Source organism: Poromitra crassiceps (genome assembly GCF_964638095.1).
Source record: "Poromitra crassiceps genome assembly, chromosome: 13".
NCBI lineage: Eukaryota > Metazoa > Chordata > Actinopteri > Beryciformes > Melamphaidae > Poromitra > Poromitra crassiceps.
Window position 1 is genome coordinate 8,404,602 of NC_139644.1, and position 13,105 is coordinate 8,417,706.

Genomic DNA, 13,105 nt, shown 5'->3' on the forward strand with positions numbered 1-13,105 from the left:
ATATGGATGGATATAGGTACGTGTGTGTGTGTGTGTGTGTTTCTGTGGTGTGACAAACTCAAAACACATTTATGTCGGCTTCCAGGGACTTTAAATCGTCATGAAACGCAACACATTCATATTTTCTCCATCTTAACTGTATTACTGATAACTTTGGTAATAAAGAGAACTTACAAAAATAACAATGTTCTGTTATAATAAAACAATTTGAAACAAAATAATCTTTCAAAAATATTAAACATTTTAAGTACAGATTACTACAGCATCGTTCTACAATGAAATATTTCCGTACTAGAATACTTTGTTTCAAGTAGACAGTAGCATCACCATATCCTGTGAGATCAGTCTGACAGGTCCTTTGCCTGTCTCAAACAGACATTTTAAACAGAGTAGAAAAATCAGGCCCATATTTGCAAGTGGCTAGTTTTAAATTTTAGCCGCACTTTACCTCATTTAACGATGTAGCACAGAAGCGTATTAGGATGGGGTTCAGGTGGCATTTATCAAGCATTCATCTCTCACCAATCACAGTGGAGGAAGGAGCGTTCATTGATCAATTTGGCGGCTGGAATCCATCATTTAAAGGGATAGTTTTATTTGTGTGGGGCCGCAAGCTGCGTAGTGAGCGTATAGGGCGGACCGGCTCTGGTTTTGATACTCCAGTTGGGCTCCTCTGAGGAGGACCTAATGATGATACTAAAGATGATAATAATGATAGAGGCGTTTCCTCTCTCTTCTCCTCAGTTTGGCTTTGATGAAGCTGTGAGGACTGAGGTTTCTCTTCATCATCTTCACTCTTCACAGGGACAGACGTGAATGGGAACTCAGTGATATCAGCCTCCTCTGGCCCTTGAAGATGCTCTCCCTCCTGACGGATCCGGAGTTCCTCCGGTTCTTCTTTAATGTGTGGGGGCTCTGGGTCCTCCTGGTCCAGACTGGAGCTCCACTCCTGCTGCTCAGGAGGAACCTCTTCTTTACTGACCAACAGCTGCTGGAGGTCTGCAGGTATGGCTGAAATACAGATATACACACATTAAAGGAATAGTTCACAGAAAAATGAAAGTCCTGTCACTATCTACTCACTCGCATGGAAGTTGAAACTAGGGAAGTTTGTGTACCTTCCTGTCACAGTGCTCCAAAAGACTAGTTCAGGTGGAAATGTTAAGCCCCCTACACGTGATCTGTGGTAAAACAGCTCTGCGCACGGCTGTCCTGTTGTTTTCCTATGGGGAGAGCGTTGCTGCTTAACTAGGCGGCAGCGCAACGCTTGGCGACGCGCACAGCTCGATTTTGACACTTTTGCGTGATGTCATAAATCCCACAACATGCGGCGCCCATGGCGCATCGTCTCCACCCTAGAAATCGAATGGGCTTATCGCGCGAGATTGCTAGTATATAATTAAGCAATATAGCATGAGAGCAAGTGTGTTGTGATGAATATATCCCGCTGATAAGCTGTTATCGGCCTCGTGGGATAACAGCTTATCAGCGGGATATATTTCACAACACACGCTGCTCGAGTGCTATATTGCTTTTATAAAACGGTTTCCAAGTATAATAATATAATAATAATAATACTATAAGTCCGACTGGCATGGTTTTTCTTTAAGAGTCAGTTGAAACACTACTGTAAGGCGGGACCTCTAGCAAGAAGATAGACGTGCGGGTGATTTGATTGGATCGTTCTGGAGACTGAAGTCGACATTGGCCAATCCTGGCGCTTGCTGAGAGCTTTTTGCAAAGCCCGACCAGGGGCCGGTTGCACCAATGGCGGCGATTGAGCCAGAAAGACAGTCTGAATGAAATTGAATGTAACGTTCCCAATTCTATGTATTAACTTCTAAAAAACTAACGGCAACATTTTGGAAGGCTAAGCCACACAACTAGTTAGTTATAATCTAACGTCGTGCTTTCAAAGACAGCGAACTGGCGGTGTTACGACGAACACGGCTCAGTTGACCGCAGTTACGACGATGACGGTCAAAAAGGTCTCCGCGGAGATCTCTGTTACAGGCAGTTAAGACCAGTGTAAGACCAGTTGGTGCAACCGGCCCCAGAGCCGTATGCCGACACCAAGTAACGTACTTTTAGTAAGAGAGTTGCGCCATCATGCGTCCATAATGACTCATTGTACAAAGACTTGAAGGACTAGTGACCCTCCATACAGCAGATCAGGAGAAAGCTGTTTGGCTCGAGCGCAGCGCTGCCATTTAGTAAGAGAGTTGCCATGGCAACCAATAACCCATGGCCATGGGTTATTGAACTCGGTTACTGGAATTATACAATGGCTGTGAACCAATCAGATTGCTTGATTTGAGGTACCCATTTTATAATAAAGACTGACCTGCAGGGTTGGTGATGGTGGTGGGAACCCCTTGCAGCTGGTGCATCTGCAGTCCTGAGCTGCAGAGTGTGTTGAGATTGATGGTCTGGAGGCCTGGAATCTGCACTGTGTTGACAGCCACCCCTCCAGCTGTGGTAGCTCCCTGAGCCTGGCCCAGCTGGGGAAGAGACTGCATTGGGGCCAGTATGGTCTGCACTCCTGCTGGGCTCTGGAGCTGGACCGTCTGCCAGCTCACCTGGCCGTTGGGACCTACAGTTGGGTACAGCTGGATGAACTGCAGCTGCTGACCAGCCACTGTCTGAATGTTGGGCTTCACACCTGATAAGGTGGAGAGCACCTGCTGACCCTGCCATGATGGAGCCTGGACTACTACAAACTGTTGAGGCTGCTGCCGTCCCTGACTGCCTGCAGCAGCTGCTGTTGGTGACAGCATCTGTCTGTTCTTGCCTGTGTCTCCTCCTGTCATCACCACTGAGGAGTCTGTGGGGACGGTGTTGGTGCCTGAGGATGCTTGGATGCTGACAACTTGCAAGCCGTTGGCAGTGGAGGTCAAAACGCCTTGGTTCAGCTCCAGTTGGTTTGGTTGTTGTTGGTCGGCAGGTGAGTCATTCTCTGCTGGGGTGTTGATTGGACTGCATGTAGCTGTCAAGGCAAGAGGAGACAGCTGCTCAGAGTCCTGGGACAAGAATAAATGAAAGGGACAAAGACAATAATGGGTGGAAAGGGAGAAATTACAAAAAGCTTTGCATTTAAAACAGATGTGGACTTAAAAGACATCAGCGGGTGTCAACATGCTCTCTTGACAAGGCTTTCTATACCTTGTAAAGAGAGCATGGCATTTGAGAACCACTGTTAATTTTTATTTAATTAAAAAACATTATATAGACTTATACAAAACCATCATTTGTTCTGACCCATACAATAGTGTGGCAGTGTGTTTATGTGGAGAGCCGCTGCCCCCTGCCTGATTTTCATGCTTTTACATTTGTGGCGCCGTCTCGGGACATTTTTATGTGATTTGTAGAATCCCACGTGGGGGCGTGTAGTGCAACAGCCCAACCAATAGCATCACAAAGCTGTTGAGAGAGCAGATTGGCCTTTGGAAAATATATTTTGCTATAGACTACATTATTTTAGGCCATGAATGAAATACTAAATAAATAAGAAATACATATATAGAGTAATAAAGGTAATAAAGTTCTTCAGAAGTTGTTTTGGGGAAACCGATCTCATGAAAGTATGCACAAATAAGCTTCTTACTTTTTTTTTTTTTCTCTGTATTTATCTATTTATTTATTATTTTATCACCAGTTAATTAAAGTTGATGAAATCTGAGGCTCGCTGCTTTCTGTTCTGCACCCCAACGCCACAACTCACTGCAAATAGTTTGACAATATCTTATTCCGGTCAGGGCCACACTTTCTTTTAATGGTTTGTGTGAAATAAATGATCAAATGGAATGTTTTAAATTTAACAAAGGGATTTTTTTTTTTTTATATATTTGAGCCAATAGTTAAAGGTTTAACCACTAGTCTCTACGGGTGGGCCCGTAATTAAGGTGAAGCATGGTGGCAGTGCTGCTAGGAATATGTTTCTCTGACAACTAATGCCAACCTCTTGATTTTATTTAATATAGTACAGTATAGAATTTTTCAAGGACTTTCTAGTTTCAAGGACTAACAATTGTCATGTTTTTGAGTGAGACAAGACATTGGTCAAATTTCATAGAGGCCAAATTTTTAACTCATGATCTTGTAAAATCATGGTAAAATAAATTTTAAAAGCAGTGCTCAGGACAGAGTAGTCCAGAGAGCTAAGCTATGTTGCTGCTTTTGGGTGGTGTATTTGGGGGGTGTATTTCAATCTTTTCAAGGACCCCCGTTATTTTCCCCCTCAAATCCACACAGAAAACCCTGAATCACAACCCTACATTATGTAGCTCTATGGTACCATAACCTAAGCTGGCAATGCGCTGGCTTGCAGTCCCCCTGTACTTTGCGAGAGCCCGTACCAAATCCTGCTTCTCATCCCACATCACTCTGGACGAAGGCGATGACTCGGATTCCCGTCGCCAGCAGACCGTTCCTGAACCAGGACAGGAAACCTGCAATATGCAGTCACTAATGAACAGGGTGGAGAGCTAGAATCAATGACAGTGTTTACATGTATAGATCATCAACTTATTCGACGGGTCAGGTTATTGGCAATCTGGGAACCCAACAGTTAAAAAAAGTATATTTATTGATTGATTGATTCAAGTGTTATACACTCAGTCCCCAGTGCCCAACCCCCATGGGTTTACAAGACACATTAAAAAACAAAACAATAAAACATCACAACAAGCTACATTTAAAATAACAAAAGGCCCATGTCAGCATACTGCTCAGACAATACAGATCAATACATCACTTCCTAAACAAAAGGTTGTGTCTTTGTTCCCATGCCTGTCAGAAAGCACCTGAGGAAGAGCTTGTGTGACTCCATGCCTGTCAGAAAGCATCTGAGGAAGAGCCTGTGTGACTCCATGCCTGTCAGAAAGCATCTGAGGAAGAGCCTGTGTGACTCCATGCCTGTCAGAAAGCATCTGAGGAAGAGCCTGTGTGACTCCATGCCTGTCAGAAAGCACCTGAGGAAGAGCCTGTGTGACTCCATGCCTGTCAGAAAGCATCTGAGGAAGAGCCTGTGTGACTCCATGCCTGTCAGAAAGCATCTGAGGAAGAGCCTGTGTGACTCCATGCCTGTCAGAAAGCATCTGAGGAAGAGCCTGTGTGACTCCATGCCTGTCAGAAAGCACCTGAGGAAGAGCTTGTGTGACTCCATGCCTGTCAGAAAGCATCTGAGGAAGAGCCTGTGTGACTCCATGCCTGTCAGAAAGCATCTGAGGAAGAGCCTGTGTGACTCCATGCCTGTCAGAAAGCACCTGAGGAAGAGCTTGTGTGACTCCATGCCTGTCAGAAAGCACCTGAGGAAGAGCCTGTGTGACTCCATGCCTGTCAGAAAGCATCTGAGGAAGAGCCTGTGTGACTCCATGCCTGTCAGAAAGCATCTGAGGAAGAGCCTGTGTGACTCCATGCCTGTCAGAAAGCATCTGAGGAAGGGCCTGTGTGACTCCATGCCTGTCAGAAAGCATCTGAGGAAGAGCCTGTGTGACTCCATGCCTGTCAGAAAGCATCTGAGGAAGAGCCTGTGTGACTCCATGCCTGTCAGAAAGCATCTGAGGAAGAGCCTGTGTGACTCCATGCCTGTCAGAAAGCACCTGAGGAAGAGCTTGTGTGACTCCATGCCTGTCAGAAAGCACCTGAGGAAGAGCCTGTGTGACTCCATGCCTGTCAGAAAGCATCTGAGGAAGAGCCTGTGTGACTCCATGCCTGTCAGAAAGCATCTGAGGAAGAGCCTGTGTGACTCCATGCCTGTCAGAAAGCATCTGAGGAAGGGCCTGTGTGACTCCATGCCTGTCAGAAAGCATCTGAGGAAGAGCCTGTGTGACTCCATGCCTGTCAGAAAGCATCTGAGGAAGAGCCTGTGTGACTCCATGCCTGTCAGAAAGCATCTGAGGAAGAGCCTGTGTGACTCCATGCCTGTCAGAAAGCATTTGAGGAAGAGCCTGTGTGACTCCATGCCTGTCAGAAAGCATCTGAGGAAGAGCCTGTGTGACTCCATGCCTGTCAGAAAGCATCTGAGGAAGAGCCTGTGTGACTCCATGCCTGTCAGAAAGCATCTGAGGAAGAGCCTGTGTGACTCCATGCCTGTCAGAAAGCATCTGAGGAAGAGCCTGTGTGACTCCATGCCTGTCAGAAAGCATTTGAGGAAGAGCCTGTGTGACTCCATGCCTGTCAGAAAGCATCTGAGGAAGAGCCTGTGTGACTCCATGCCTGTCAGAGAGCATCTGAGGAAGAGCCTGTGTGACTCCATGCCTGTCAGAAAGCATCTGAGGAAGAGCCTGTGTGACTCGACACGTCACGCTGCAATAAAAAAAAAAGATCCCAAATGGGAGCTCCAATGGTGTGCGGACCTTACTTCTTTTTTCTTGTCTAAAGTATTTCTCATCCAGCACCCAACCCAATAGTTTCTGATCAGCACCCAACCCAATTGTTTCTGGGTGTGCGTGTCTTTTTCTTTTTGTGTGTGCTCCCATGCCTGACAAATTAAATTTTAAGTGAGGAAGGTAATTTTTTTTAAACACAACTCAAGTTTCTCATAATTGTCCTACTCGTAAAAGTCAACATAAATAGAGGACATTTTACTCAAAGAGTACATCCCTTGTTCATAGCTATTTCAAGATTAAATTCAAGGACATTTTCAAATATAAATTTGCCCCGAAGAGGGCATCACATTTGAATTACGGAGTGTGCCTTAAACAAGTCAATTCTACTATCAATCCTGTGAACCGGACGAGAAAAATATTTGTCCGATGTCACTAGGCCTCTGTTCCAGGCCCTGTTCTACGGGGGTGCAAAAGCATGCATTGCACCCTTATTTTAATTGTCTGCATGCTCAGTTGAAAAGTAAAAAAAAAAAAAAAAAAAAAAAAAAAAATTAAATAAATGCTACAGCTGCACACTTACTGTTTAAACTTGAATTATAGTTGTTGTTTTTCTTTGTTCTTTGATGTGATTTTATGGCTTTTTGGCACCTATATGTAACCTTTTAAGGTTGAGATAATTGTATTATCAATCAATCAATCAATCTTTATTTCGTAGACACAGGGTCCATTAAAAACACATACAACAATAAGACCACACAATACATACAAGGAACACACATTACAAGAGGCCGGCATACCAGTGTTTCCATAAGGCTGACTGGTATCGTGTGTCACTGGACTTGGGGTCCACCAGTAGCATCACCACAGAGTTCTTGGAAACATTCAAGCGACATATAAATTTGTACATAATGTTTCTTAATAGGGCCTGAAAAGTGCTTACCCGAGATCTACAGAACAAATCACTAGCACTGCACCACCTAGGTACCCTAAGCAATATTCTCATGCAGTCATTGTAGGCAACCTGCAGTTTATACATGGTTGCCTTCTTGAACCTCACCCACAAGGGGGCAGTGTAGAGGGGAGTGCAATATGTCCTAAAGAGATTAATCTTTACATCATTGGAGCAACAAAGGAATTTCTTTCTCAACATGTTGGCTTGGGCATATAATGTGCGACGCTGCCTTAGCATGTCATCATCATCATTCATTTGCTCTGTAATGAAGTGACCCAGGTACTTATATTTACCACACACAGACATTTCTTGTCCTGCAAAGTAAAATGAAGGGAAGCAGAGATCCTTATCATTCCTTGTTCTACAGGTCATGATTACACTCTTTTTGGCATTGTATTTGACATCATAGTTAATACCATATTCAGTACACACATATCATTATATGGTCCAAATATTTCAGTAAAGCACTTGAAACACTTGAAATATTCTTGCTTGGGTGGTATCATTCTAGTTGAAATGATGGTCAAATGCATTATTTTTAGTAAAATAACATGTCAAATTTTTCGGGCGGCCGGCCTTTGGCCGGCCACCCGAGTGGGCCCGGCCTTAGGCTGGGCATCTGCACCCCTTCCTATCTAGCATGCACCCCTAGTCATCTTGTTCTGGAACCGGCCCTGCTCTGTTCTCACATCCAGGTCAAAACTATGGCCAATATCATCTAGAACGACCGCACTGCAGTTATATGCCTCCATCAATAAGTGAGCAGTCGACATCCATGTCTGTCCAGACTTTGATGTTTGAGCCAAATCTGAATAAATTTTGTCAAGGCGTTACTGAGATATCGTGTAACCAGGTTTGAAAATGGCGTTCGTGAGGTTACAGTGACCTTGATGTTTGACCGCCAAAATGTAATCAGTTCATCCTTGCGTCCAAGTGGACGTTTGAGCCAAATTTGACAAAATTCTGTCAAGGCATTGCTGAGATATCGCGTTAACGAACATCGGAGGGACATACAGACAACCAGAAACTACAATGCTTCCGGCTAACATGTTTGCTAAGCGTCCATACAAACTTAGCTAACGTTATCTTTCACAATACCATTACCATGACTGACCTGATAAAGTTTGATGTGGTCGATCTAGGATCCTTCATTTATTATTTATTAATACTGCAGACATCACATTTAGTGATTGTTGTTGTTTGGGCTTTGTGTGAAGTTATTATAGCCAAAGGTTATGACAAATTCCACACAGCTGCAGGTGTGCTGCTCACCATAGTGTCACATCACCTTGTATGAACCCTGTACTTACCGACTTGAGCCGTTGGACCCTGGTAGTTGCTTTCTTTTTCAACAAATGTTCTGGAAAGTTGAAGATGGTAGGTACAGCATCTGTCTTCAGCTTCCTCTGGCCCTAATGGAAAATCCAGAACACATCGGTACTAGGTAGATTGTGATACATAGGATATTTTCCCTGCAGGGATGCAAACTCATGGAGAGTGAAAAGGTGACAGATATCAGGGCAGACACAAAATCATTCACCTAAGTGGCGTGCCATATTTTGGGATCAAAAAAGGTGACTGTCATCAGTGGTGACTAGTTTGCATCCCTATAATTTTCCATTTATAATCTATTATGAATTTTGTGTTTCAAGTACAGACTTTTTAAGGGTCGTTATCCTAACACTCAAACATTCTAGACTTTACAATATAAACAAATGATACCAGCAAAAGATAAACCGACAAATTTTGGAACCATTTATGTCATAACTCTTTCACTACTATAATTTCTCTACTGGAGGGCCCATGCTGCACAATTGCTCAACTTACATTGTGACATCATCAGTGAGTGATTGCTCCACTGCGACTCGGGCAGTTGATGTCATTAGTGATGTCATAAATCCTTACTTGGAGACGTACAAGTTGGACCAAAACATGAGGGCCGATACAAATGAGGTGAAATTCTCCAACTATCTGCTGAGGATTGGAGAAGACCAGTGTAGGTCTAGATGTTAAATTAGTCATACAAAAAAGCGTATTTCACCTCACGTTAAAGGAACATGCCAACATTTTGGGAGATTATATTTGCGATATTCCCCATCGTAAAACGAGAAGATAATGTAGATACTCTTCTGCTCACTGTGTGTGCATTGGAAAGTAGCCCCGCGCCCCAAATGGTAGTGAACGGTACAGCAGCCTAGCCCCCCCATCCAGTCACCAAAAATACACATTCAAACAGCACCAAAACGCTCACATGTACATGTTGTGACTCGTGTACTCAGCACGTGATGAAAGATAATAATTGAAAATTACGAGAAACGGTCATTTTCAAAGCAAATACGTAGCGGAACTAACGTCACTTGTGCATTGACTGAGGCGCATGCAGTGTGCAGTCATCAGTACTTCCGGCTATGTATTTACTTGGCAAATGACCATTTCTCGTCATTTTGGATTAGTATTTCATCGCGTGGTAAGTACACGAGTCACAAGATGTACGTACATATGAGTGTTTTGGAGCTGTTGGAATGTGCATTTTTGGTGACGTAACGGGGGTTAGGCTGGTGTACCTGGGCCGTGGCACTACCATTTTAGTTAGCAGGAGAGGTCCGGGACTAGTTTCTAATGCACCACAAGGACGAGAAGGGTATCTATGTTCTTCTCATTTGACTCTCGGGAATATGGCAAATAGGCAAATCTCCAGAAATGTTGGCGCAGTGAGTAGCAGATGGTGTATAAGTGGGTGAAAGTGACGGAAGTGACATCATCAGTGAGGTGGGTAGCGGTGGATAAGTGGGTGGTGTCTGTCAGTCACGAAAGTGACATCATCAGTGAGGTGGGTAGTGGTGTAGGTCACGTTTTGTGTGACGGAAGTGACATCATCACCTCCTGGGCAAAAGTTGGTGTGTTGCGGTGGTGATGTCACTCAGGCAGTTGTGATGTCATCAGTGATGTCACTCGAGCAACTGTGATGTAGTATGAGCCAAGCCGAGGGCACACAGTTGCATGGAGACACATTTGCCCAACTGTGAATTGCCCAACTGTGATGTCACTGTTCCGATGTCATGAGTGATGTCACTCGAGCAACTGTGATTGAAAGGCCGGTGGCACACAATTGCTCAACTGTGATGTCACGGGCACTCTCCAGAGTCTCCACCCTAGAAATCGAGCGCGCATAGCGTGTGAGATTTCTAGTTGGTAAAAAAAAAAAAAAAAAGTAGCTTATGTTACGCCATGTTAGATTTATATTTCAGCCACTTTCACCACTAAGTAGGCTATTTGTAGATTTTGAAAAGTTGCTGTGTAATAATCAATGCTAGTGAGTGCATAAAGATGTAGCCTATAGTCGACCTTGTCGTCTGTGAAGAACTGATCCTCCTCGAAGTGTCCACAGCACAGACGTGAGTTTTCGGTGGGGGTCCAGGCCCTTCTCCTCACGTTGTACAACCACTGCTTCAGCCTGTGTTCATTGGCTAATGGGAATCTTGTTGTGTGTGTGTGTGTGTGAGAGAGAGATGAGCAATATTACATAGCTGTTTACACACTTCCTTATATCTTTAATTGTAACTAAGCACGCTCTTAAACTAACTTTAGCTACCCTTATCATATGTCACACACCTTCTTCTCCTATATCTTTAACTGTACAGATTTTATTTTATTTTACACTTGCTTTGGCAATGTATATGTTTCTCATGATGCCAATGAAGCCCCTTTGAATTGAATTGAGAGAGAGAGAGAGAGAGAGAGAATGCATTCTGACTCCAGTATGATGATGGTGCACTAAGACACCACATTGACAATGTAGGCTAGGCTACTTCTGCAATGAAAATACAAATGGTTTACGTTTATTTATTTTTAAAAGGGCCAACGCACATTAGCGCTAACGTTACATTAGCTCCTACCATGCATCCGTAATTCACGTTAACCGTGATTGGCTAGTGGAAAACATAAAGTTACTCACCTGAAAAACCTAGTAGTCGAGTCCGTATTAGAGGGTCTTTTACGACATGCGAAAGCTGAACAAGACATTTAAGCAACCAAAATGTTACTGAAAACACACATAGTTCAAAGTAGGTTTCTCAAAGCACGAAAACGTGGTTATATTGATAAAGCCTCCGCAAAACAAGTTCATGACTATTTTAAATGTACGCGCAGTGTTGGATAAACTGTCTCTGATAAGCTGATCCTTCCGGATATTCTTCTTCCTTTTTAGCGTTTTTGGGCAGATTACAATACCAACTTTTAAGGTGCATACCGCCACCTACTGTACCGGAGTATGTAGAACAGGATACAAATTACATTCGTGACCAATCTAAATGTTATGTATTTTTTATTTCCTAGACTATAAAAAATAATACGCATATTATTCGATTAAACAGCACAGTCTATTAAAGATTATTGTATTATTTAAGAAATCTATTACCCCTCTCTGTGTAGCAATCCATGCCTTATCTCCTTTTGTTCCAAGTACCCCTTCCAAATCCCATGCTCCCCCAACCTCTCACCCTTTGTTGCAAACTTACCCTTTCTTCATTACACAGTGCATAATCAGTGTCCAGCATTTTCAGTGATATTACAATGTGCACAACCTTGTGAATTTACTTTTCCCAATAAAAAATAGTCTTCTTTGAAGCTGTGTGGTCAAATCAACCTGAAGTAACCTGGACAGAACTACCTCCTCTTCCATTTCTCCCTTTAACACCCTGTGCTGTCTTCTGTAATCTATATTATATTCTGCCCTTCTATCCACTAGGGGTGTCAAAAATAATCGATTATAAGATGCATCGCGATGCGGACGTGCATGATTCTGCATCGATTCACAAATATCAAAAATCGATTATTATTTTTTAATAATCAAATAAAATGGAATGTAAGTACATGCAGTTGTTTATTTTAATTATGGATCATAATACAATGCAATTCCAAATGCACTTTTATATTAAAAGTAGCCACACAGTGAGAAAAAAGAAAGTGAGAAAAAATAAATCATGTATTGCGGAAAAAAGTGCTGCATCGATTTAAGATGCATCGATAATCGTAGTCGAATCGAATCGTAGCCCTCTGAATCGTAATCGAATCATGAGGCCAGTGAAGATTCACAGCCCTACTATCCACATCCCACCTTTTCTGCCAAAGTTGTGATATTTTGATTTTGATTGGTGCTTTAACTTCCACCTTTCCAAATGACATATAGTGTGTCTCTCATATTCAGTGATTCCCTCCATTCTGTCTGCAGCTTCATTGCCCTTTAATCCCACATGTGCAGGTAGCCAACAACATGCTACATCTATTCCCAACATCTGAATTCTAAATAAACATTAAAAACATTTCAAACAAAAGTTCTTCCCTGAACTCTGGAAATTGCCAGTGCCTTACACACACACTGACTGAAGTATTGTTAACCTTAACATACAGTACGTCTTTGATGGTGGGAGGAAACCCACACGAACATGGTGAGAACATGCAAACTCCACACAGAAAGGACAAATATCACTGATGATGTCACAATGTCTATGACATGCGAATTTGAGCAATTGTGCGCTGAGTGATGTCACTCGAGCACTCCATGATGTGATCAGTGATGGTCGTGCAGCTTGCTGCGTGATACACCCCCTTCCAGGGACTTTAAATCAATGTGAAACGCAACACATTCCTATTTTCAGTGATATCTTAACTGTATTACTGATAAATTATCTGTATCGGCTTCCATGGATATGGATGGATATAGGTACGTGTGTGTTTCTGTGGTGTGACAAACTCAAAACACATTTATGTTGGCTTCCAGGGACTTTAAATCATCATGAAACGTAACACATTTATATTTTTTTCC

General features: G+C 43.0%; 1 long non-coding RNA gene across 1 annotated transcript; it reads right to left on the reverse strand.

Moving 5' to 3' along the window:
• Nucleotides 1–4,332: 4,332 nt before the first annotated feature.
• Nucleotides 4,333–10,640, reverse strand: LOC310788114. Its single transcript, XR_014553289.1, has 3 exons — nucleotides 10,627–10,640; nucleotides 8,592–8,693; nucleotides 4,333–4,464 (listed from the first exon to the last, which is right to left on the reverse strand). It is a non-coding gene; the product is annotated as an uncharacterized lncRNA (long non-coding RNA).
• Nucleotides 10,641–13,105: the final 2,465 nt, after the last annotated feature.